The 22,662-nt window shown below is 39.1% G+C and overlaps 1 protein-coding gene across 2 annotated transcripts in view; it reads right to left on the reverse strand.

The window, feature by feature from the left end:
• Nucleotides 1-14,626: 14,626 nt before the first annotated feature.
• Nucleotides 14,627-22,662, reverse strand: part of CFAP43 (cilia and flagella associated protein 43) — a 114,834-nt gene continuing 106,798 nt past the window's right edge. Inside the window, exons 39-44 of one of the 2 annotated variants that reach the window (XM_060405176.1) lie at nt 19,910-20,083; nt 19,221-19,326; nt 18,978-19,126; nt 18,304-18,480; nt 16,710-16,890; nt 14,627-15,737 (exon numbers count right to left, since the gene is read on the reverse strand). The gene's annotated coding sequence lies outside the window, so the exon portion shown is untranslated. The remainder of the gene's footprint in view (nt 15,738-16,709; nt 16,891-18,303; nt 18,481-18,977; nt 19,127-19,220; nt 19,327-19,909; nt 20,084-22,662) is intronic. The other variant, XM_012102884.5, reaches the window with a different exon arrangement.

Consider the following 22,662-nt stretch of genomic DNA (forward strand, 5'->3'; position numbering starts at 1 on the left):
TCTATTGTTTCATATTCTCAGTTCCATTCATTTCTGCCCATTTATTATTTCCTTCCTTCTGCTTCCTTTTTTTTTTTTTTTTTTTTCCTGGCCATACCTCGAGGCTTGTGGGATCTTAGTTCCTCAACCAGGAATTGAACCTGGGCCCTTGGCAGTGAAAGCATGGAGTCCTAACCATTGGACCGCCAGGGCATTCCTTGCTTATTGTTTCTTAAGATGGAAGCTTACATAATTGATCTGAGATCTTTCTTCTCATCTATTATAACCTTTACGGGTTTCTCCTGTGGCTCAGCAGGTAAAGAATCCACCTGTAATGCAGGAGATACAGGAGTTGTGGGTTCGATCCCTGGGTTGGGAAGATCCACTGGAGGAGGGTATGGCAACCCACTTCAGTGTACTTGCCTGGCGAATCCCATGGACAGAGGAGCCTGGCAGGCTGTAGTCCATGGGTCACAAAGAGTTGGACACCACTGAAGTGACTGAGCATACACACACATTACATTATAATGTGTAATATAAACACTACTGCTAAATATTCCAAGTATGTACAGTCTCCCACAAATTTTGATGTATTGTTTTCATTTTAAGACATCTTTTAATTTCCCTTGTGACTTCCTTTTTGATACAAGAGTAATTTAATTTTAAAATATTTGGGGGATTTTCCAAATAGTTTCCATTATTAATTTCTAGTTTTATTACATTGTGGTCAGAGAACATACTTGGTATGACTGCAGTTCCCTTAAATTTGTTGAGGTTTGTTTTACGCCCTGGAAAACAGTCTTCCTTTATTAATGTTTCATATGCAGTTGGGAAAGAAAGGCTTTGAAACTGATTAAAATTTTTACCTGAATTTTTCTTAACCTCATTGTAAGATGACTTGGGTCTTTCTGTGTGTCCTGCTATAGATGACCAGTACTTGCGTTCTGTGTCCTGGGAAAAGGCCTGCTACTGCTGCTGCTGCTGCTAAGTCGCCTCAGTCGTGTCCGACTCTGTGCGACCCCATAGACGGTAGCCCACCAGGCTCCCCCGTTCCTGGGATTCTCCAGGCAAGAACACTGGAGTGGGTTGCCATTTCCTTCTCCAGTGTATGAAAGTGAAAAGTGAAAGTAAAGTCGCTCAGTCGTGTCCGACCCTCAGCGACCCCATGGAGTACAGCCTACCAGGCTCCTCCGTCCATGGGATTTTCCAGGCAAGAGTACTGGAGTGGGGTGCCATTGCCTTCTCCGGGGAAAAAGCCTGCTTTTCCTTAATTACAGGCTGCTTGATTGTCCTGCAAACTCAGTGCTCTGCTGGGCTGAAGGGAATTATGATTTTATATTTCATCTGGATTTTTATTGCTGTTAATGTGGGAGCAATGAGCATTTCAGTTTTTTTTTCCCCCAGTTCCTATATTCTAGGAACATGTGAAAATCCTAAAATTAAAAAAAAAGTGGGGTTGGACTTTTAGGACACCAGGAGACTTAGGCAATCAAAGTGTTGTTCCATTGCTCCTTTATTATCTTCCTAATACAATATTTAAAATCATTCAAATTTTTCCTCATATGTCTTTTAGCTCCTGGCTAGTGAGATTTCTTCTTGGTTGGCCTAGACATTCTGGAATACCCACTTTTTGACTAGGAGCAGATGCACTGGGTTTTTGCCTTCTGAGTTCTTTTATTACCATTCTTATGGCAGAAATAATTGGCAGAGATGATACCTAACCATAACTTCTGTGATCTCATTTGAGACTGGGTCAGTGGGCAGATTTCTGCTTTTTTTTTTTTTTTCCAGTAGCAACATTAAGTAATAAAAAAACAACACATGGTATTATATTTGTTGAAATATTTGAGATCTGTCCTCTAGGAAAGATGCACACACAGGTTAGGTGACTTACTTCAGAACTGTTCATTTCATTTTTTCCCCATGGGGGATATACAAATCATTAATAATGTGGTGTTAATGTCCTAAAGAGAGGAGTGGAGCAAGGATTTCCAGAAGTGGGCAGTACATAGGGTTATTATCATAGCTCTGTGCACTGCACACTGTCAACTGAGAATATATTATGTTTTAGTGGTCATAGTAGCTGGTTCCCTGTCTCTTTCTCAAACTTCATCTTAATCCATTGCTCTTGTTAGTGATGAATCTGTTGGAGGAAACATGACCCATCCCTGGCCTTTAGTACATGAAAAAATCTGTCCAGGGACTTTTAAGAAAGGCTTATTGCTTCAAAGGAGACAAAAAGAGATAGCCCTTTTCTTTTTCAGGATATTGTTATCTGGATGTGATACGAACTACTAAAAAACACTGTAGTCACAAGAGTCAGATCTCTACTGCTGCTGCTGCTAAGTCACTTCAGTCGTGTCCGACTCTGTGCAACCCCATAGATGGCAGCCCACCAGGTTCCCCCGTTCCTGGGATTCTCCAGGCAAGAACACTGGAGTGGGTTGCCATTTCCTTCTCCAATGCATGAAAGTAAAAAGTGACAGTGAAGTTGCTCAGTCATGTCCGACCCTTAGCGACCCCATGGACTGCAGCCTTCCAGGCTCCTCCATCCATGGGATTTTCCAGGCAAGAGTACTGGAGTGGGGTGCCATTGCCTTCTCCACAGATCTCTACAGTGAGGGGAAAAGAATTGAAAACATCGTTGCTTCTCAGTGCCAACACTTGAGCACCTGAATAAACAGTTCTGAGGCCACCCTACCTCTGGATCCCTTGCATGTGCAAGCATAGACTTCCTTATCATTTAAGCCAATATTGTTATTGGTGTTGAAAGCATCCTCACTGATACCTAAAAATAAATAATAGTTTTCTTCAAATATAGATACATAATAAGTAATAGTATTCTCTAAATATATGTAAATGCTATCGTGAATAATAAAATACAAATTCATTTTTAACATTATCAGAGTCAACGTAGCCCTCTGGCATAGCCTAATTTTCCAACCAGTTGATTCCAAAAGTACAAGTATCATGATATAAAACTCCACAAAATATTCTGACCTTCAGAAGAGATATTTATATCTCCAAGAGTTGAGAGTGACTCAAGCAAATGTAAAGGCTCAAATGTACCTCCCTCATTGTGAAGGCCACACAGACACCTAGTTTTCACAAGTACCATGAAGAGATTAAACAGTCTCAGAAGAACGCTAGACTCTGAGACTAATTTTAGTTAAAAATGGGCATGGTTCTAATATTAATATCATAAAATCTTGGAGCTCAAAGAGGTCTTAGAGATCAACCAACAATGATGCAAGTGAGAAAATTGATAATCAAATAGACTGAATAAGTTGCTGAAGGTAATTAATGGTAGAATCAAGACTAGAATACAAATCTTTTGTTTGCTTCTTCATGCTATGGCATTTGAGAAAATTGTTTAAGATGCTTTTAAGTATCCTAAATACTGAGGAACTTCAAGAATCACCCCCAAATTTGTGGCCCAAATCTATGCTATTAAAATCCTGTGAAAGTTCTAACAATTCTCAATTATGAGGTTAAACAGAATAATCCTGCTTTTGCTAACTTTTTCCACCCACTATTTTCTCTGGGAAGAAATGGGCTCAGATCTCCTTCATACTAACAGGTTATTTGAAAGGGCAGGATAACTAGTGTGGCATAAAATAAAATATGTTGTATAAGGTAATGTTTTTGCAACTTACATTTATCAGACTGTATGCATTTCATCTATATTAAAATAACTGCTGCAGGAAGAGTACCTGAAATGGGGTACTAAAATTTAATAATTTCTGATTATCTCAAATACTCAACCTCTCTGGAATAGCTAAAGAACTCAATTAAACTTTTCAATGGCAAAAAGGTAAAGATCCAGAAGCAGTCCTTCTTTTTCCCTAGAAGCAACAAGAAGCAACATTAACTTCAATATAAGTTTTTCATAATAATCCTATGTAACTTGCAAGAGTATTATGAGGTTCAAGAAGTAATCAATTAACAATGTATTACCATGACTTAAACATTTTTTTAAAATAACATTTTAATAGGTAGTTTTGAAAGGAAGTCACCAATCTAAACTGAAAACCTGGGAAAACAAACCCAGACTGAAAAGAAATATCCCAGTTGATGGCTTGCCATATTGATTTACTATATATAGAAGCCTTGCCAATATTGAAGCCTGTCTGCTTTCTTAGGGATAATTCACGGGTAGAGAATAAGGTTCTTGGCACAGGAAAAGCACAAAGGGGGACTTTTCCTTTAAGGGATAAAAATGTAGCAGGTATGTGACCTTTGAGTTTCCACTTTTGGTTTGTCTGGGTTAACTCAGGCATCTGAGAAAGGATTGAGTGAGTTAAGTTGTTTATATGAAACTTAACTTATTCAATCAACCTCTGAAGATTTTTTAGGTGAGGAGAGAGACACGAATGGAAGACAGAAGAAAAGAGGAGAGTTTTCTCTGATGCTCAGACAAATGGGGCTGGGGGTGGAACAGGGTGGGAGGGAACTTGCATTAGTTTCAAGATCTGATAAGTTAATACTCAAAGGGGATTTTATCATAAAATCTGGAAAGTCTGAAACAGAAAGTTAATTTCATTTGATCTCACACCACACAAAAGCTCCACAGTAATGATCTACTTGTACTCCCAGTTCTTACAGCCCATCAGATTGCCAGCTTTATCATCCCAGAATAGCCTCAGGCTTGTTCTAGGGCCCAGAAAACTCATGGGAAGAGATGTAAAGATACCATTGGCTATTTTGCAAAATCAGTATAGTGTTAAGCCTGGCAATAAAGCTAAAGAAACTAAGCTTCTTTAAACTACTTGGAGAGAAGGTGTTACAGGTAGCCATGGATTTCCTCTCCCCATATAAAGGTGGAAACTGTTCTGCCACTCCGAGATCAGTATCCAGTTAGAGAAAGAAGAACACAAATCAGAAAAGCTAACGTCCCATGGGTGAGACTGGGGAAAACAATTTGATATTGATTGAGCCTCAAGGGCCAACCTCAAAGTTTAATGTCTATGGACACCATTCTGGCTGTTCTGCTTATTGAAACTGAGAGTCTTGACTTGACCCTGTTCCCCTATGTGGGATACCTCTGGCCACTTGTCCTGTGTGTGTCTTCAGCATCTGCCCATTTTTTTCTCTCTGTGTCTCGTAACAGTTGGATTTTCTTAAAATACTTTGTTTTTTTAAAGTCCTTGGAGAAATGGGCCAAGTTTTATCTTTTCACTGTATTCCTAATATTGAACACAGTGCCTGTAGTATAAGGGGCATTGAATAAAACCCCTTTCTCTCTCTCTCCCTCTCTTGCTCCCGATTAGTATTCACGACTCCTACTTACCTCCACAGATGCCCTGCTGCATTTAAACTCACCGTGTTAAAAGCCAGACTTGTTGCTTCCCCTTCTCTCTCCTCAGTCATAGTCGTGATGGTCTACAGGGCAGGGTCTGTATCAGGCCCCCTGTGACTATTCAGAAAATATTTAAAATGGAATGAGGAATGAAACAGGAAAAAGAGAACAGAAAGCAAGTATGAGGGAAAAGTAGTAAAATAAAGAGGGGGTTCATGAAGTTAACAAAGAAAATGAAAGAGGGAAGAGGAGAGGAGGACAGTGGATGGGATGATGATAAGTGTATTTTAGATTGTTTTTCCTCAAATTTGGAGGGAGTGGATGCATCTAGAGCCCTCCACGAAAAAGTCAGAACACTTTTCCAGCTTAATCCTCTTCCCTTCCAATGTTGTATTAACTGCTTCCAATTTGGTTTAGACTCTGAGACATACTCTGAGCGTGATGAGAGAAGTGACTGAGGGGCATGTTTCCATCTTTTAGCCATTCCTGTACATGCAGATAATAGGAGTGGTTGGGCCATTTTCCACTATGGAGCACGATTCTGTATACCAGCTGACAAAAATAGAAAAGGTGCTTGTTCCTAACCTCCTAGTTCTCAAGATGAAGCTCTGAAATGAAGCTCTGGGGTTAAAGTTCATTTGTTTTTCCCATGGGGAGTGCTTCCCTATTTTCTCTTAAGTAGGTAAAGGGACAAGATCTTGCTTGCTCTCTGGGCCTGGAGTTTTTACAATCTTGTAACTTTTTGTGTGTTTTCTTTTTGGGTTCTGTTGCCAGCTTATTTTAAGTCTGATGCTCTAATCTCTTTGAATGATGACATGTCATAACTGTAACCCCAAGACATTTTCAGGTAAAGGCAAGATGCAGGCACTCCTTGATTTTATTTGTGGGAGGTACATTCTAGCCTACAGGGAAATGTGTAAGAAATATTGTTATTGTTAGGGGCTTGGTAAAATCATGCTGACATCAGGTAGTTTTGAAGGGTGCTTAGAGCTATGAAAAGAACATTTTCCAGAAAAATTATTTGTTTTCAATAGTTGTTCCAAAAAGAGGCTTAAAGGACATCTGTGATTTTTTTTTTAAACTAGTGAAAGCACCTGTCATAGCTTTCTTGGCAGGAAAGCCATTAAAAATCTAGACAGTGTGTTGAAAAGCAGAGACATTACTCTGCCAACAAAGGTCCATGTAGTCAAGGCTATGGTCTTCCCAGCGGTCACGTATGGTTGTGAGAGCTGGTAAAGAAGGTGGAGTGCTGAAGAATTGATGTCTTTAAACTGTGTGCTGCAGAAGACTCCTGAGAGTCCCTTGGACAGCAAGAGGATCAAACCAGTCAATCTTAAGGGAAATCAACCCTGAATACTCATTGGGAAGATTGATGCTAAAGCTGAAACTCCAGTATTTTGGTTATCTGATGCGAACAACTGACTCATTGGAAAAGTCTCTGATGCTGGGAAAGACTGAGGGCAGAAGGAGAAGAGGGCATTAGAGAATGAGATGGCTGGATGGCATCACCAAAGCAATGGACATGAACTTGGGTGAACTTCGGGAGATGGTGAGGGACAGGGAAGCCTGGTGTGCTGCAGTCCATGGGGCCACAAAGAGTTGGAAATGATTGGACAGCTGAACAACAACAACATTTCTAAGGCAGCTGCCTTCACATGCTGAGTTTCAATCTGTGCACCCCAGATTCTTGGTATCCCTGGCAGAGGTTTTTCTATTGGAATAGAGAATTTCACTAAAATATGAATGGGCAAGATGTTGTGAACTAACTCCCTCAGTCAGCAATGAAGCAGGATGTGAACATTAAAGGCGGTCCCTTTCAGGTGAGACCCTGGCCCAGAAACTTGAGGCATATTCTTTTTTGCAATCTTTTAAACAAAACAGTATGAGCACTCAGAGTTACTTATTCACATGCTATAGACTGTATTAAGAATTTTCTGTGGGTTTCTAATATCAGTGAATACTGAAAACACAATTCAGCTTATTGCCTTCAGGGATGCTGCTCACAAGGCAATTAGGCAACATTACCGATTAGGGCCCAGTACCTCCCCATACAACTCAAAAAGTTGTCCTAAAAATTTAGAGTTCAGAGCCAACAGTTATTTTCATGTGAGAAGAACAGTGCATTCATTCTTAAGGCAGATGACATCCACCACACAGTAAATGAAATGAGCACACAGTTTATTTTGAGATGAATGTGATATTTCACAGATCATTAACTCTGTGGATGGACCCTGTTTACCTTCGTGCAGTTTTAGTCACCTAAAGACAATCGGGAAAGATGTTCCCATTTGAATGCAGAGTTCCAAAGAATAGCAACATGAGATAAGAAAGCTCAGTGATCAGTGCAAAGAAACAGAGGAAAACAATAGAATGGGAAAGCCTAGAGATCTCTTCAAGAAAATTAGAGATACCAAGGGAACATATCATGCAAAGATGGGTACAAACAACGCTAGTGGAGGTGATGGGATTCTAGTGGAGCTGTTTCAAATCCTAAAACATGATGCTGTGAAAGTGCTGCATTCAATATGCCAGCAAATTTGGAAAATTCAGCAGTGGCCACAGGACTGGAAAAGGTCAGTTTTCATTCCAAACCCAAAGAAAAGGAAAAGCCAAAGAATGCTCAAACTACCGCACAATTGCATTCATCTCACCTGCTAGCAAAGTTCATCCTTGCTCAAAATTCTCCAAGTGAGGCTTCAACAGTATGTGAACCATGAACTTCCAGATGTTCAAAATGGATTTAGAAAAGGCAGAGGAACCAGAGATCAAATTGCCAATATCAGCTGGATCATTGAAAAAGCAAGAGAGTTCCAGAAAAACATCTACTTCTGCTTTACTGACTATGCCAAAGCATTTTTCTGTGTGGATCCCAACAAACTGTAGAAAATTCTGAAAGAGATGGGAATACCAGACCACCTTACCTGCCTCCTGAGAAATCTTTATGCAGGTCAAGAAGCAACAGTTAGAACTGTACATGGAACAACAGAGTGGTTCCAAATTGGGAAAGGAGTATGTCTAGGCTGTACATAGTCACCCTGCTTATTGAACTTTTATGCAGAGTACATCATGCAAAATGCTGGGCTGGATGAAGCACAAGCTGGAATCAAGATTGCCAGGAGAAATATCAATAACCTCAGATATGCAGATGACACCACCCTTATGGCAAAAAGTGAAGAAGAACTAAAGAGCCTCTTAATGAAAGTGAAAGAGGAGAGTGAAAAAGTTGGCTTAAAACTCAACATTCAGATAACGAAGATCATGGCGTCTGGTCCCACCACTTCATGGCAAATAGATGGGGAAACAGTGACACACTTTATATTTTTGGGCTCCAGAATCACTGCAGATGGTGACTGCAGCCATGAAATTAAAAGACATTCCTTGGAAGGAAAGCTATGACCAACCTAGACAGCATATTAAGAAGTAGAGACATTATTTTGCCAACAAAGGTCCGTCTAGTCAAAGCTATGTATGGATGTGAGAGTTGGACTATAAAGAAAGCCAAGTGCCAAAGAACTGATGTTTTTGAACTGTGGTGTTGGAGATGACTCTTGAGAGTCCCTTGGACTGCAAGGAGATCCAACCAGTCACTCCTGAAGGAAATCAGTTCTGAATATTCCTTGGAAGGACTGATGCTGAAGCTGAAACTCCAATAGTTTGGCCACCTGCTGTGAAGAACTGACTCATTGGAAAAGACCCTGATTCTGAGAAAAACTGAAGGCAAGAGGAGAAGGGGAAGATAGCGGATGAGATGGTTGGATGGCATCACCAACTCAATGGACTTGAGTTTGAGCAGGCTCTGGGAGTTGGTGATGGACAGGGAACCCTGGCATGCTGCAGTCCATGGGGTTGCAATGAGTTGACACCACTAAGCGACTGAACTGAACTGAACTGAAACACAACTGAGAACCTTGCTATTCATAAAGCAGCTAATGCCATTCACTAGAAGACAGATTTGACCTCAGAATGGGGAAGCCTACTGGTATCTCAGTAACTTTCTCAGCCATACCTGAACCAACAGGTCATGGTATATCACTAGGCAAGAATTTTGTCAGTAAAGAAAGAGATGTCTATATATGTGCTGTTTCTAAATAAGATTTATGATCTGGTGGATAGAAACAACAACGATGAGTAACAGAGGAAAAACATATAATTCATGGTATTTTGAGAACTCACATAAGCTTCAAGTAAACAAGCATAATATAGGAGACAATCCAAAAGAATGAATGTAAAAAGTTCACCCTTGCTTTGCTGCACCTCAAATTCCAGTAACACACTGCTTGGTCGTAGTGGTTGAAGACACTATGTTATTGAATAGGTAATTATCATCATGCTTGTAGGTATACAAGTAGATTAAAAAGTGTTGAAAATGGTTTTATTTTTTCCAAATAATTCCCCATAATTTTCTCATTTTAATATTTCCCATGAAGAAAAGTTTCATTAAACCTCAGGTAATTGCATATCAATCCATTCCTTCCTAAAGTTCTAATTTAGAAAAATTAGTGTTATAATGAGACTGTACCAGTGTGATTTTGGTATTATCTGATTCAAAATGTTAGTGAACCCATCCATCTCATGACAATGAGTTGCCTTGGATGTGATCTTTGACTTTCATTATTTCTATTTGGGTTTCATTAGTTCTATCTGGGGATTGTGTTTATGTGACAAGTTTTTTGGTTGTTTCTGAACACCTGTGAGTATATCTGCTTTCTCTTCTTTCAGGAAATAATCAACACTCCCAGTATGTTGTTCTTTTCAATGACTAAAAAAGTGGATGTTTTTCTAATCCAGTATCCATAATTACATATCCAACAAAGTTCACTCTAAGGCCAAAATGAAGTCTTTAGATTTCCCCATTGTCCTGCATACCTGCTAGAAGCTACCACTATACTGCTTATCCTTAGTAAACTAAGGCAGGAAAGAACAGTTCTCTTCCCTTCCTGACATAACATTAGTCATTTCTGAGGCTCTGCCCTGGGGAATGTACAGGGAGGAGAGGAGAATAAATCTGCTGTCCAGATCCTCTCCAGGTGAGTATGATTTATGTTCATATGGTAACATGTACTAAGCTTTTTGAGATGACTGTTTCAGGAGCAAGAGCTTACACATCCTGTCCCAAGTCTTGTGTTGATTCAGAGTGTGACTCAGTGAACCTCACTGTGGGGACTGAGGGTAGAATGGCCTATGGCAAGTCTTCCTTGAAACACTATAATAGAATCTTTCACCAGAATGTTGACACATCTAGCTGCCAAGGACAAGTGGAAGGTAGGCTAGCCCTAAAATTGTGGGCCTGGGAAGCAACTTCTTTTGCCCAAGTTCTTAACCCTAAAACCTTAACGTGATATTACCTAATTCAAACCAATGGCTAATGGCATAAAAATACATTTACATCCTATCAGGAAAACAGCTGTAATTAATAAAGAAGACAAAATCAGTCAGCAAGGGGAAAGAATAATTATTACAGAAACTACATGAAGCTAAGAAACCAAATACCAACTTAAACTAAAATTAAATTTAGAAATCCATTCAACTGTAGTGGTGGATATACTTCATTACACATTTGTCAAAGCTCATGGAATGTACACCCCAAAGAATGAACCCTCATGTAAACTGCAACTTTAATAATAATGTTTCAATACTCTTGCACCAATTGTAACAAATGCACCACATCAATGACACTAGCTACTAATAGTAGAGGAAAATATGTTGTTGGTGGGAAGAGGAAGTGAGCAGGTATCTGAGATCTCTTTGTAATTTGTGCTCAATATCTCTGTAAACCTAAAAGTGCTCTAAAAATAAAGTCTATTCATACAAGGATTTTTAAAAATTATATATAGTATTATACCTTCCCTGGTGGCTCAGATGGTAAAGAGTCTGCTTGCAATGCTGGGAACCCAGGTACAATCCCTGAGTCAGGAAGTTCCCTTGGAGAAGGAAATGGCAACCCGCTCCAGTATTTTGGCCTGGAAAATCCCATGGATAGATGAGCCTGGCAGGCTACAGTTCATGGGTTGCTAAGAGTCAGACATGACTGAGCGACTATCACACACATGTAGTATATAAAATTTAGCTAAGACATAGAAGTGCTTGTTACCTTTAAACTTAAGCTTTTCTTATAAATCCAACTGAGGTCTGGGTACAGAAACCTTGGTAAGAGAGATTGGTATTCCTCATTTTTTTCTTAGCATTTCAGATTCCACTTCACAGCAATGAAGTCAATCCTTGAGATAAGCAGTTAGCAAAAATACAAAGAATTAAAATTATAATCATGACACATCCTTGAACGTGAAGCATTACTTGCAAAATGCAGCTTGACTTGAACTGAAGTGTTTATCCAGGGCTTGCTTTAATAGTATGAGTCTATGTGGAGAAACCTCGACTTGGGTCCCAAAATTCATGCCATGTTCTTTGAGCCATTTTATCTTTGAATAATGAGATTTTCAAATACTTTTCTTCTATGCCTCTGGATAAACATGGTAGGGTCAGCAGGATAAACGTGCAAGAAGTAACCCTGCAGCCCCACCAAAAGATGAGGGCTGCTCAAGGCTACTCAGCAGACTGGCTTCCTGCAGTTCTCAGCAATCAGTCATGCCAGTCAATGCCTAGAAATGTGCTAGACTCACCTACTTGTCAAGAGTAAGCAACAGACAAGTTACTCTGAGACTCAGAGGAGTTCTGAGAGGAAGATGAGTCAAGATTTACTCATCTGTGTTTTCCAAATTTGAGCACCCACCTATTCAATCATTAACTGTGAGCTCCACAGTTCTCTCCACTTGAGGATGACTGATAAAGAGCACAGGCTAAAATAGGACATGCTTCTTTGACATTTCCCATTTCCTAATCTAAATCCTTGGGATATCCTCCTATACAGTGACTCCAGGAGGTAGAGATGTACTTATTCATTCACAGCCTTTACCATAAGTAACAGAAATATGTAACAGAACTTTTAAATTCTGTATTTATAAGTAACAGAAATATGTAACAGAACTTTTAAATTCTGTATTTATAAGGTAGTGTTTCTCTAATATAAAAGAGAGTTAGGAGATGAATGGTTGGGTTCTCCTTGGGTACTTTAGTAAAGTCTAAATTGTGCCCTAATAACCAGGACTCTAGAGCTTCAGACAAAGGGATGCTAGCAATAACAGACTATGTGCTTCTGCAAGTGGTACAGCAGGGGGATGCCATGGTGGTTTGCAGATTACATGCTTTTTGCAGAATAGCATGAAATAAAATCACATTTAATTTTGGCACTAGGAGCAATAATATCAGCAAGAAAGTGACCAAACTACATGTTTACAAGTCTTTAAAAAACTTATGAAACAATCATTTGTTAAATATTGAAGGAACATGTAAAACAAATCAATTTACTGATGTTTTTTCTTAATATGAATTTTCTACCTATCCATCCTGATATCTGTCATCCATTAACAGATGCTGAAAATTTAAGATGAGTATACAGAAAAAAGAAACTGGAAGCATTCAATTCCTTATTTTAATTTTTCCTACATATTTTAAAAAATTACCCTAATTTTGATTTTACCTGTGAAACACCTCAGACCAGCTCATAGAACACTAATGTTCTATTGGAGCACAGTGTGAGAAATTTTGGCTAAATGAAACAGATGAGAAAAGTTCCCTTATCAAGCATCTCTCTTGTGCTGCCCCTGCCAGCTGCTTCCATCCTCAGCTTTCAAGTGGTGACTTCAGGCCATCACCACCTCCACCGCCAGCACTACCACCTCCATCCTTGTGTTCAGGGTTACTGTCTGCCACATTCCATATTAAGCACTTCATCCACCTCACTAGATTTAATGGCATAGTTGTTGTTACCCCATTTTATACAGTATGAGGAAACACTTTTAATAAGAGCATGAGTTAACATGGATTATAAAGGCAGAGTTGAGATTTAAGCCCTGGTATGTCTGACTCTACTATCCATTCTCTTTTTAACTGCTACCTATGCTTCCTTCATGACTCGATATACAGCAACAAGGGTGGAAAACAACAATCCATTGTATTTATAAGCCTGTCAATAAGCCCTTACATCAGGTATTCAAAAGTTTCTCAGTCACAATCTATCACTATATTATTACCTAAGGTGTCTCTGTGTCCTGTAATAGGGTTTATACACTTACAGAATATATTTAACAGAATTAGTTACAAAAAAAAGATGTTGATTGAAAAGTAGGAAGGAAGATCTATCTGGATTGTTGTGAAGACAATAACATATAGCTCAAATACCATTTTTCCCCATGAAGGCTTCCTTGACTCAACCTTCTGGGAACTCCTTAAACACTTTCCCTGTACCCTTAGCATTTTATCTCCCAGTTGAACCCCCCCAAAGTCTGCTAAGTCTTCTGTGCAGGTGCTGGGGATATAGAGATCAAAGACACAGTCCCTGATCTGAAATTCTTGTGATGATACTTGTATTATGAAACCTACTAGGTGCTGTAAAAGAGGAAAAACATTTAACTTTAGCTAGATGACTTGGGCAGAGGAGGAGAACGTGGGTTAATGGGAAGTGAGAAAGAAAGGAGATTTCGACTCTGAGCCTAGTGAGTGGGAGGAGAAATCAAACAGAAGGAGGTGCATATGTGTTCATAGGCATGCTTGTGTGCATGCATACACACGTGCCTGTGTTTTCCAGGCAGAAGAACCAAGTTAGATGACAAGCAGGAGAGGAGCCTGGCCTGTTATGGTAACTGTGAGCATATGATTCAAGAAGGCTTGTGTACAGGGTGTGCACTGAGAAATGGTACCAGCTCAAATCGGAAAGGTATGTTTGAGTGATTCAGTGAGGAATTTGGATTTTTATCCAGAAGAGGTCTGGGTGTCACTGGAAAATTTAAACATCTTTGGAACAATCATCCTGGCAGTAATGTAGAGAACAGATGGACCTGGTAAGTGAGATGCACAGAGAAAGCAGGGTGCAAGTCTAGGAGTCGGATGTGCAGGCACCCAGGCTAGAGCTTGGGCAGCGCTATTGATGCTGAAGAAGAGGAGTGAGAGACAAAATATATTTAGGCAAATAAAATGAATAAATGGGACAAAATAAAAGCAATCTCAGTTTTTCAGATAAATAAAACTTACTTACCTTCTTCTGTTGTCCCTGAAATGACTCACATTTCTTTACTTTTTCCAGAGGTTGTACTATTGGTAAAAAGCACAGTTAGCAGAATGAACAGAATTAGTGTTCTTTGAAGCAGCCCAACATATATCCAAGCCAGGCTTCAGCAATACATGAACCGTGAACTTCCACATGGTCAAGCTGGTTTCAGAAAAGGCAGAGGAACCAGAGATCAAATTGCCAACATCCACTGGATCATCGAAAAAGCAAGACAGTTCCAGAAAAAACATCTATTTCTGCTTTATTGACTATGCCAAAGCCTTTGACTGTGTCAGTTCAGTTCAGTCGCTCAGTCGTGTCCAACTTTTTGTGACCCCATGAATTGCAGCACACCAGGCCTCCCTGTCTATCACCAACTCCTGGAGTTCACCCAAACTCATGTGCATCGAGTCAGTGATGCCATCCAGCCATCTCATCCTCTGTCGTCCCCTTCTCCTCCTGCCCCCAATCCCTCCCAGCATCAGAGTCTTTTCCAATGAGTCAACTCTTCGCATGAGGTGACCAAGTATTGGAGTTTCAGCTTTAGCATCATTCCTTCCAAAGAACACTCAGGACTGATCTCCTTTACAATGGACTGGTTGGATCTCCTTGCAGGCCAAGGGACTCTCAAGAGTCTTCTCCAACACCACAGTTCAAAAGCATCAATTCTTCAGTGCTCAGCTTTCTTCACAGTCCAACTCTCACATCCATACATGACCACTGGAAAAACCATAGCCTTGACTAGATGGACTTTTGTTGGCAAAGTAATCTCTCTGCTTTTGAATATGTTTCTAAGTTGGTCATAACTTTTCTTCCAAGGAGTAAGTATCTTTCAATTTTATGGGTAAAATCACCATCTGCAGTGATTTTGGAGCCCCCCAAAATAAAGTCTGACACTGTTTCCACTGTTTCCCCATCTATTTCCCATGAAGTGGTGGGACCAGATGCTATGATCTTCGTTTTCTGAATGTTAAGCTTTAAGTCAACTTTTTCACTCTCCTCTTTCACTTTTGTCAAGAGGCTTTTTAGTTCCTCTTCACTTTCTGCCATAAGGGTGGTGTCATCTGCATATCTGAGGTTATTGACATTTCTCCCGGCAATCTTGATTCCAGCTTGTGCTTCTTCCAGCCCAGAGTTTCTCATGATGTACTCTGCATAGAAGTTAAATAAGCAGGGTGACAATATACAGCCTTGACGTACTCTTTTTCCTATTTGGAACCAGTCTGTTTTTCCATGTCCAGTTCTAACTGTTGCTTCCTGACCTGCATATAGGTTTCTCAAGAGGATCACAATAAACTGTGGAAAATTCTGAAAGAGATGGGAATACCAGACCACCTGACCTGCCTGTTGAGAAACCTATAATAGAAAGAGTTGTAAACATCAACGTATGTCATTTGCATTCACTAAAACTTGTGTTCAGACAAAAATCCCAAATGCTTCCCCATTTTTCCCAATTTAAACTGACAACCCAAGATTATATCATGTTTAGTACAGATGCAAGCAACCTCTCCTTCACAGTTTGTGACCACAGCCCATTTCACTTGCAATTCACTGCATACAGCAACAAAAATCAGCAAATAAAAGATTTGGAAGGCCAAAGAAAAATCAACTAGGTGAGGTCTGTGGCTCAACAGCTTTACTAATTTAAAACTTCACCTATGGTAAAATGTGGCTTATCTCACTTATAATATACAATCAAGTTTAACATGATTATTAGGATACTATATCAGCGCTAAGAAAGTACATGTATATCTACTAAATTCATGTTTACATCATAAAATGTTAATCATAAAATCATGAACTTCCAAATCCTTTTTAGTCAGTTATATCAAAGGCTCTGAAGAACACGAAGGATGCTTTTCTCGTTAAGGAGGAAATCATTATTTTCTCAGAATTTCGCCCTAATTAAGTGGGCTCAGGTCTCATGGTGTTTGATCTGCTATTTTGATCTCAAAACCCAGGTTAAATCTGCAGAATAATTTGTAGTATGGAGTAAACAAGCCTAGGAATTGGTAATCTGTTATAAAAATTGTGTTTTAAAATACAGTTTTGTTTTGCTTTTTTTTAAGGGCAAGAAACATATAGTAAAAATATCTCACTGCCTTCCCTTTCTCCTTCCCTCTCCTCCTACATAATTCTTGGCAGTCAATTTTGAGCTCTTGAGGACAGCTTCAGTTACCAGCATAGTGGTCCAGAAGAGCTTCCTGTAATATTAGCTTGAGTATTGATTGAAAGGTGATGCATTTGGAAGGTTTGCCTTGAGAACTAATTAATATTTGTAAATTTGAGTCTTATAGGTATTCTCAATAGTCCACGTGCAATTCTTACCAGTAGTCTTTCAAACCTGTGGTAACATGCTACTTTCACTCCTTAAAATCAAGTGACTTCAGGTACTGGCTCACCATATCTTGATATCATTGATATTCATGAACTTCTTTTTCTGAAATGGATTCTCTTCCTAGAGTTTACTTTGGGGACTTAATCCCATTCTGAGTGCAGAAGAATCTACCTAGATGAGGGGAACAGTAAATCTGATTCTTTCAAACTATAAAAATAGAAAGTATTTATAGGGTTGTATTGGTGGGTAAAACTGGTTGATTGATTCATCCTAAAACCTAGTGACTGAAAATAAATTGCTATCCTTGTAGACAGTTATTGGAATGAAATAAAGTCAGGTTTACATACCTTCAGAACCTCAGGAAAATAGATCTGAGTGAAAATAATATGCACTGGGAAGCTGCTTTTTTTTTAAAGAGGAGCATCTTGCCAAAGATTCAAACTCATTACTTTTGGGGTAGCTTAATTGCACAAGCTTTATGCTAATTATTGTTATATTAAAATATTTGGCAGCTTAACAAAAATCTTAAACTTGTACATGCACGTTCAAAATACCCTGTTACAATGGCCCAGAGTTAGACTAGGAAAGCGTTTCAGAGAATGCCAACCCGTAGTAATGTTGTTGTTGTTTTTTTTCCTTTAAAACTGCAGTTTATAATTTATAATTTCTTAGGAACTTGCTTAACAAATATGTACGTGATTAGTTGCTTGCCCTCCAAAACCGAGCTCCATGTTCTTTGGCATTAAGGGATGCTTCCTGCCAAATGACAGGCTTTCAAAAGTCAAGAAGACCATCTTTGCTGGTGAGTGTTATTCCTACACTTGGTATGAATTTCACTCTCAGCACATCTTTGGCAGCATAAAGGTTGAGTTATCAATATCCAGCATTTATAAAAAGGTACAGATTCACAAGTTATAAACAAGTATGAGGAAGAGAGTAAAAACAGTACAATGGAGTACTGAGGAGTATTGACAAGAATTTAAGTAACTTTCTCAATGATTTAAAAAGAAGATAAAAGTTGGAAAGTGGCTACAAAGAAAAGGATAATTTGACTCAGAATTCGTAACTTACAAAAAGTGAAAAATAACTGAGATGATATAGGCACTTGATAGCTGCTATAATAATAACCATAGTGACATACGGGGAAATTTTGGGAGGTGGAAAGTTGGGAAGACCTTGAGCTAAAAGTGTACACTGTTGAATGAAAAGCATTACCTGTCTTAATCTTCTGTTAATAAAGTTTAAATAGCTGAATGAAGTCTTGGAGAAACATGTGAGGGTGAATATAGGCTCTATTCTATGTTCTTTTTCCAAGATCCTTTCTATGGGAGGGATATTTTTTTACTACAAAATATAGTGATATCATTTGCCAAATGTGGGTCATCAACATCATCACTAAACTTCACACATTATTTTTTGGAGAGCCACAGATGTGTGATAGAGGTGGAGAGCTGGGCAATGTTGATATCACTGGCAAGCAGTGTAATTTAGATACAGTGTGGGGTTAGTGAGCACTAGCCATGATTTTGGAGGTGGAAGGGAGAGGATCAGGAAGAGGTGCTTTTGTCAAGTTGTCTTCCTCACCTTTGGCCATGCTTTTCCAAGGGATCCTCCCTGGGGAGTCAGACCTCATGGTCAGAGGTTCTGGCATTCAATGGGTTTCGTATTGCTCATAAACGTCCATGATGAAAATAGAAGACATCTTATGTTGCCTTTGGGAGCAGTGGCAAAGGGATCAAGTTTCAGTCTAGCTCTTAGATCCTGAAAGAAAGTGAAAGTGTTAGTCACTCAGTCATGTCTGACTCTTTGTGACCCCACGGACTGCAGCCCACCAGGCTCCTCTGTCCATGGAATTCTCCAGGCAAGAATACTGGAGTGGATGGCCATATCCTTCTCCAGGGGATCTTACTGACCCAGGGATTGAACCTGGGTCTCCTGCATTGCAGGCAGATTATTTACTGTCTGAGCCACCAGGGAAGACCTTAGATCTTGAGCTGAACCAGAAAATTCCTGGTTATACACTAATTCACAGATTTACTCTACTGCTACAGATGGCGCTAGTGGTAAAGAACCCACCTACCAATGCTGGAGACAGGGGTTCCATCCCTGGGTTGGTAAGATCCCCTGGAGGAGGGCATGGCAACCCATTCCAGTATTCTTGCCTGGAGAATCCCATGGACAGAGGAGCCTAGTGGGCTACAGTCCACAGGGTCACAAAGAGTTGAACACAACTGAAGCAACTTACCATGCATACGTACCATCAAAGTTTGGCAAGATGTGGAAGAGCAGAAGCCAAAAGGTCGACAGTATCCTAGAACATGGTAGAATGGTCTCTTAACTCCTTATTTTCCTGGTACTAACATACATTCTTAAGGCATCCCAGGAGGCTCAGTGGTAAAGAATCCACCTGCCAATGCAGGAGATACAGAAGATGCAATTCAATCCCTGGGTCAAGAAGATCCCCTGAAGGAGGAAATGACAACCCACTCCACTACTCTTACCTGGAAAATCCTGTGGACAGAGGAACCTGGAGGGCTACAGTCCATGGGGTCCCAAAGAGTTGGATACAACTTAGCGACTGAGCAATGGACATTCTTACTCCTCCATCTTAAAAAAGCATCACCAAAAAGAAATCTTTTATATTCTCAAGACTAAAACAGTAATAAGAGGTGAGAGTAGAAAAGTGAGTTGACTTCTTTGTCAGCACTTCAAACAGATTTCAATACTGTGAAATTATCTTGGGAGTTGTTATCTCTCAACCTTCAAGTGGTTGAAGATGATTATAAGACATGTTCTGTTGCTTGAGGATTTGCTGACATCTATTGCCTTTTTTTCCCCTCTGAATAGGTGTAGGGGTGACATTTCTGAGTTAATAAAGGATTTGAGAAAGATGTGGCCTTGAGCAATACTTTTATTACCATTACTTTTCCACAATCTAGCTCCTCTGCCACGACCCTCCCACTCACCCACACCCTACCCCCTTCCTCACAGGTATTAATCTAACCTGAATCACTCTATTCTTCTCCAAGAGAACACACCCCACTAATAGCAGTGAATCAGACACTCTTACTTCTCTAGTCTCTAATGCACTTGACAAAATGCCAGATCTAATAGAATAAAAGGACAGGAACTTCATGTGAAAGGATCTCTTTAGGTTCTTGTTCAGTATACTACCCTCAACATTAGTTACCAGATCAATTTTCTGGTTGCCTGGTGGTAAACAGGTTTTTATCATTGATCTTCCACATATCTCCATGCTTGAAGTAGTCATTCTACTCAGTGAGGCGACCATTCAGGCATGCCTAATATCTAGTTCAAGGGCTCTTCCATCTTGAAGCTGAAAACGAAATCCTCTCTTTTTAACCTGATGAAAAAATATTAAAGAGTTTACTCTCAAAGAACACCCTTTGATACCAGTCTTCAATGGTCCCTGCAAGTAAATCAATTAAACATTACAGAATTCCATTTAAGATATCTAAGCAATAGCAAAAAGAAATAGAATTAGTTTCAAAAAAGAAATAGTCTGTCAATTATATAAAGGGAAATCTATAACGGCACACTAAAACACCTATCTTCATCATGGATAGGTCTGTAGGATGAGACTTGAATTCATGGCAGGAGAAACCTAGAGTGTTTTAAATCAATTTTTATTGGAGTATAGTTGCCTTGCAATGTTGTATTAGTTTCTGCTATACAGCAAAGTGAATCAGTTATATGTATACATATAGTCCCCCTTTTTTGGATTCCTTCCCACTTGGGTCAGCACAGAGCACTGGGTAGAGGGGTAGAGCTCCCTGTGCTCAGTAGGTTCTCGTTAGTTATTTATTTTATACATAGCAGTGTATATAGGTCAGTTCCAATCTTCCAGTTCTTCCCACCCTCACTTCCCCCCTTGTAGCCATATGTCTGTTTTCTATGTCTGTGTCTCTATTTCTGCTTTGCAAATAAGTTCATCTCTATCATTTTTCTAGATTCCACATATAAGCGACGTTGTATGATATCTGTTTTTCTCTGACTTACTTCACTCTGTATGACAGTCCCTAGAGGACAGTCTTTCAACTTATATACCAGTGTCATAAGAAATATTGAACACTAGTTGAGAGAATTTAGTAGACCTTCTTGTGAGTGTTATACAGTTTAACTTGTTCTAATGTACTTTACAAATCAACTTAATCATGTGGATTATATACATTTCTTCACCCAAGTGAATTTGAATTCTGGTTTTAAAAGTGTGCATTTATATTTTAATTGTTAAAAAATACCTATGGATACTAACTGTGTCTACATGATATGAACTTTGTTGTCAATAAGAAAAGTCAATGGAATTGAATCTAGGTCATCCAGAGGTGACTGTTAAGATTATTATTAATGTTAAAAATTACAAAAAAATAGTATAATAAAATTTTAAACTGTAGCTTAAAAGAGTGTGAGTGTATGCATGTGTGCTTTGCTGTTCGGAGAGACAGAGAGACTATTCATTATTCTCTTTTTGCTATTAAAAAAGAAAAAACCCACATAAAGGTTTTTAGGTTTATGTCATTATCTCACCAACAATAATCATAGACAAGAATGGACAGAAGCATTTTACCACACCCTGATGAATAACAAAGTGGTGAACAGTAGCCTTGGGTATGAAATTTAAAAACACACAGAGAAAGCCTGCCTTAGGTTAATATTAATTACTATCATCACTGAATTCTATTGCTCAAATTGTTCTCTATGGTGGAGTAGGAGCCTTGCCTTCTGGTTCTCTAGGGCAGGATTTTTCCTTGCCTGAAGTTTGAATACAATAAAACATACTGTCTGAAACATATTATGAAACATACAATGTCATGTGTGGGAAACAACTACTTACAGGCCAGTAAACTCCAGGCTCTGAAAGACATGGAAATGATTGCTAGGCCTTATCTCAAGATACAATGAAAACTATAGAGGCTATATTCCAGATCCCTTAGAGTAAATTGAGAGTGAAAGTTCTATTTCCACTTTGGTATGTAATGGGAGTAAGTAAAACTTGTGCATGGGAAGATCGTTCAGTTCTAACAACACTGGAAATCAGAGATGTAGGTCAACAAATGCACATTTCTGAAATACAGGTTCTTCTGAGTACTCCTTCTACAGTTCTTTGAAAATCTGGCCAAAACAATCCCATTTAATATACAGGTTCATATAGTAAACAAGTCAGAACATTTGCTAGGCAAGATGTTTTCATTTATGGAGCCAGCAAAAACACAGTTCTAAGCTTAGGTTTTGGAGCAGCTGATTTTAGGGAATCATAAAAACAACCCAATGTTATGCCCCAAGGTGTAAAGAATATGCAGAGTGTGCATTGTGCTTTTAGTATCAGGACAAATCACTCTGCTTTTTTCAGTGTAACTGATGCCAATGGATGAGCAAAGGGAGAAATAAACGCACAGACTTGGATCTGTGGCTTAGCAAGCCAAAATCACAAGTTCTCACTTTCATTTTGTAAATTCCTTGAGATTTATATAATTTTTGAAAATTTTAAAAGAATCATAATACCTTATTTAACTATATGTGGCAGCTCCAAGTTTTCTGCTATTTATGGCTTACGTCCTACAAATCATTGCATCTTTTAAAAATCTAAGGCCTTTTGAGGGGAGATAAGGGATGGATGAAAGGATTATATGATGCATTCCTTTAGATCAATTAGAGTGATGACGATATTGTAGTTCCTTATATAACAACTTTTGAGTGCTTCCTAGATACCTATTGCCGCTTTTCACTGCCTGTCCTGAATTCTCATTTAATTCTTCAAATCCTAGGAGGACTGATATTATATCCCCTCTTTATGGATGAGGAAGCTGAGACACAGACACATTCCATTATAAACAACACAAAGGCGCTGGGATCTGAACCTAAGCAATTGGACTCCAACATTTATGTTCTTAATCACTGCATTAGGTGGTCTTCAAGTTCTGT

The sequence above is a fragment of the Ovis aries genome, chromosome 22, assembly GCF_016772045.2.
Source record: "Ovis aries strain OAR_USU_Benz2616 breed Rambouillet chromosome 22, ARS-UI_Ramb_v3.0, whole genome shotgun sequence".
Classification (NCBI taxonomy): Eukaryota; Metazoa; Chordata; class Mammalia; order Artiodactyla; family Bovidae; genus Ovis; species Ovis aries.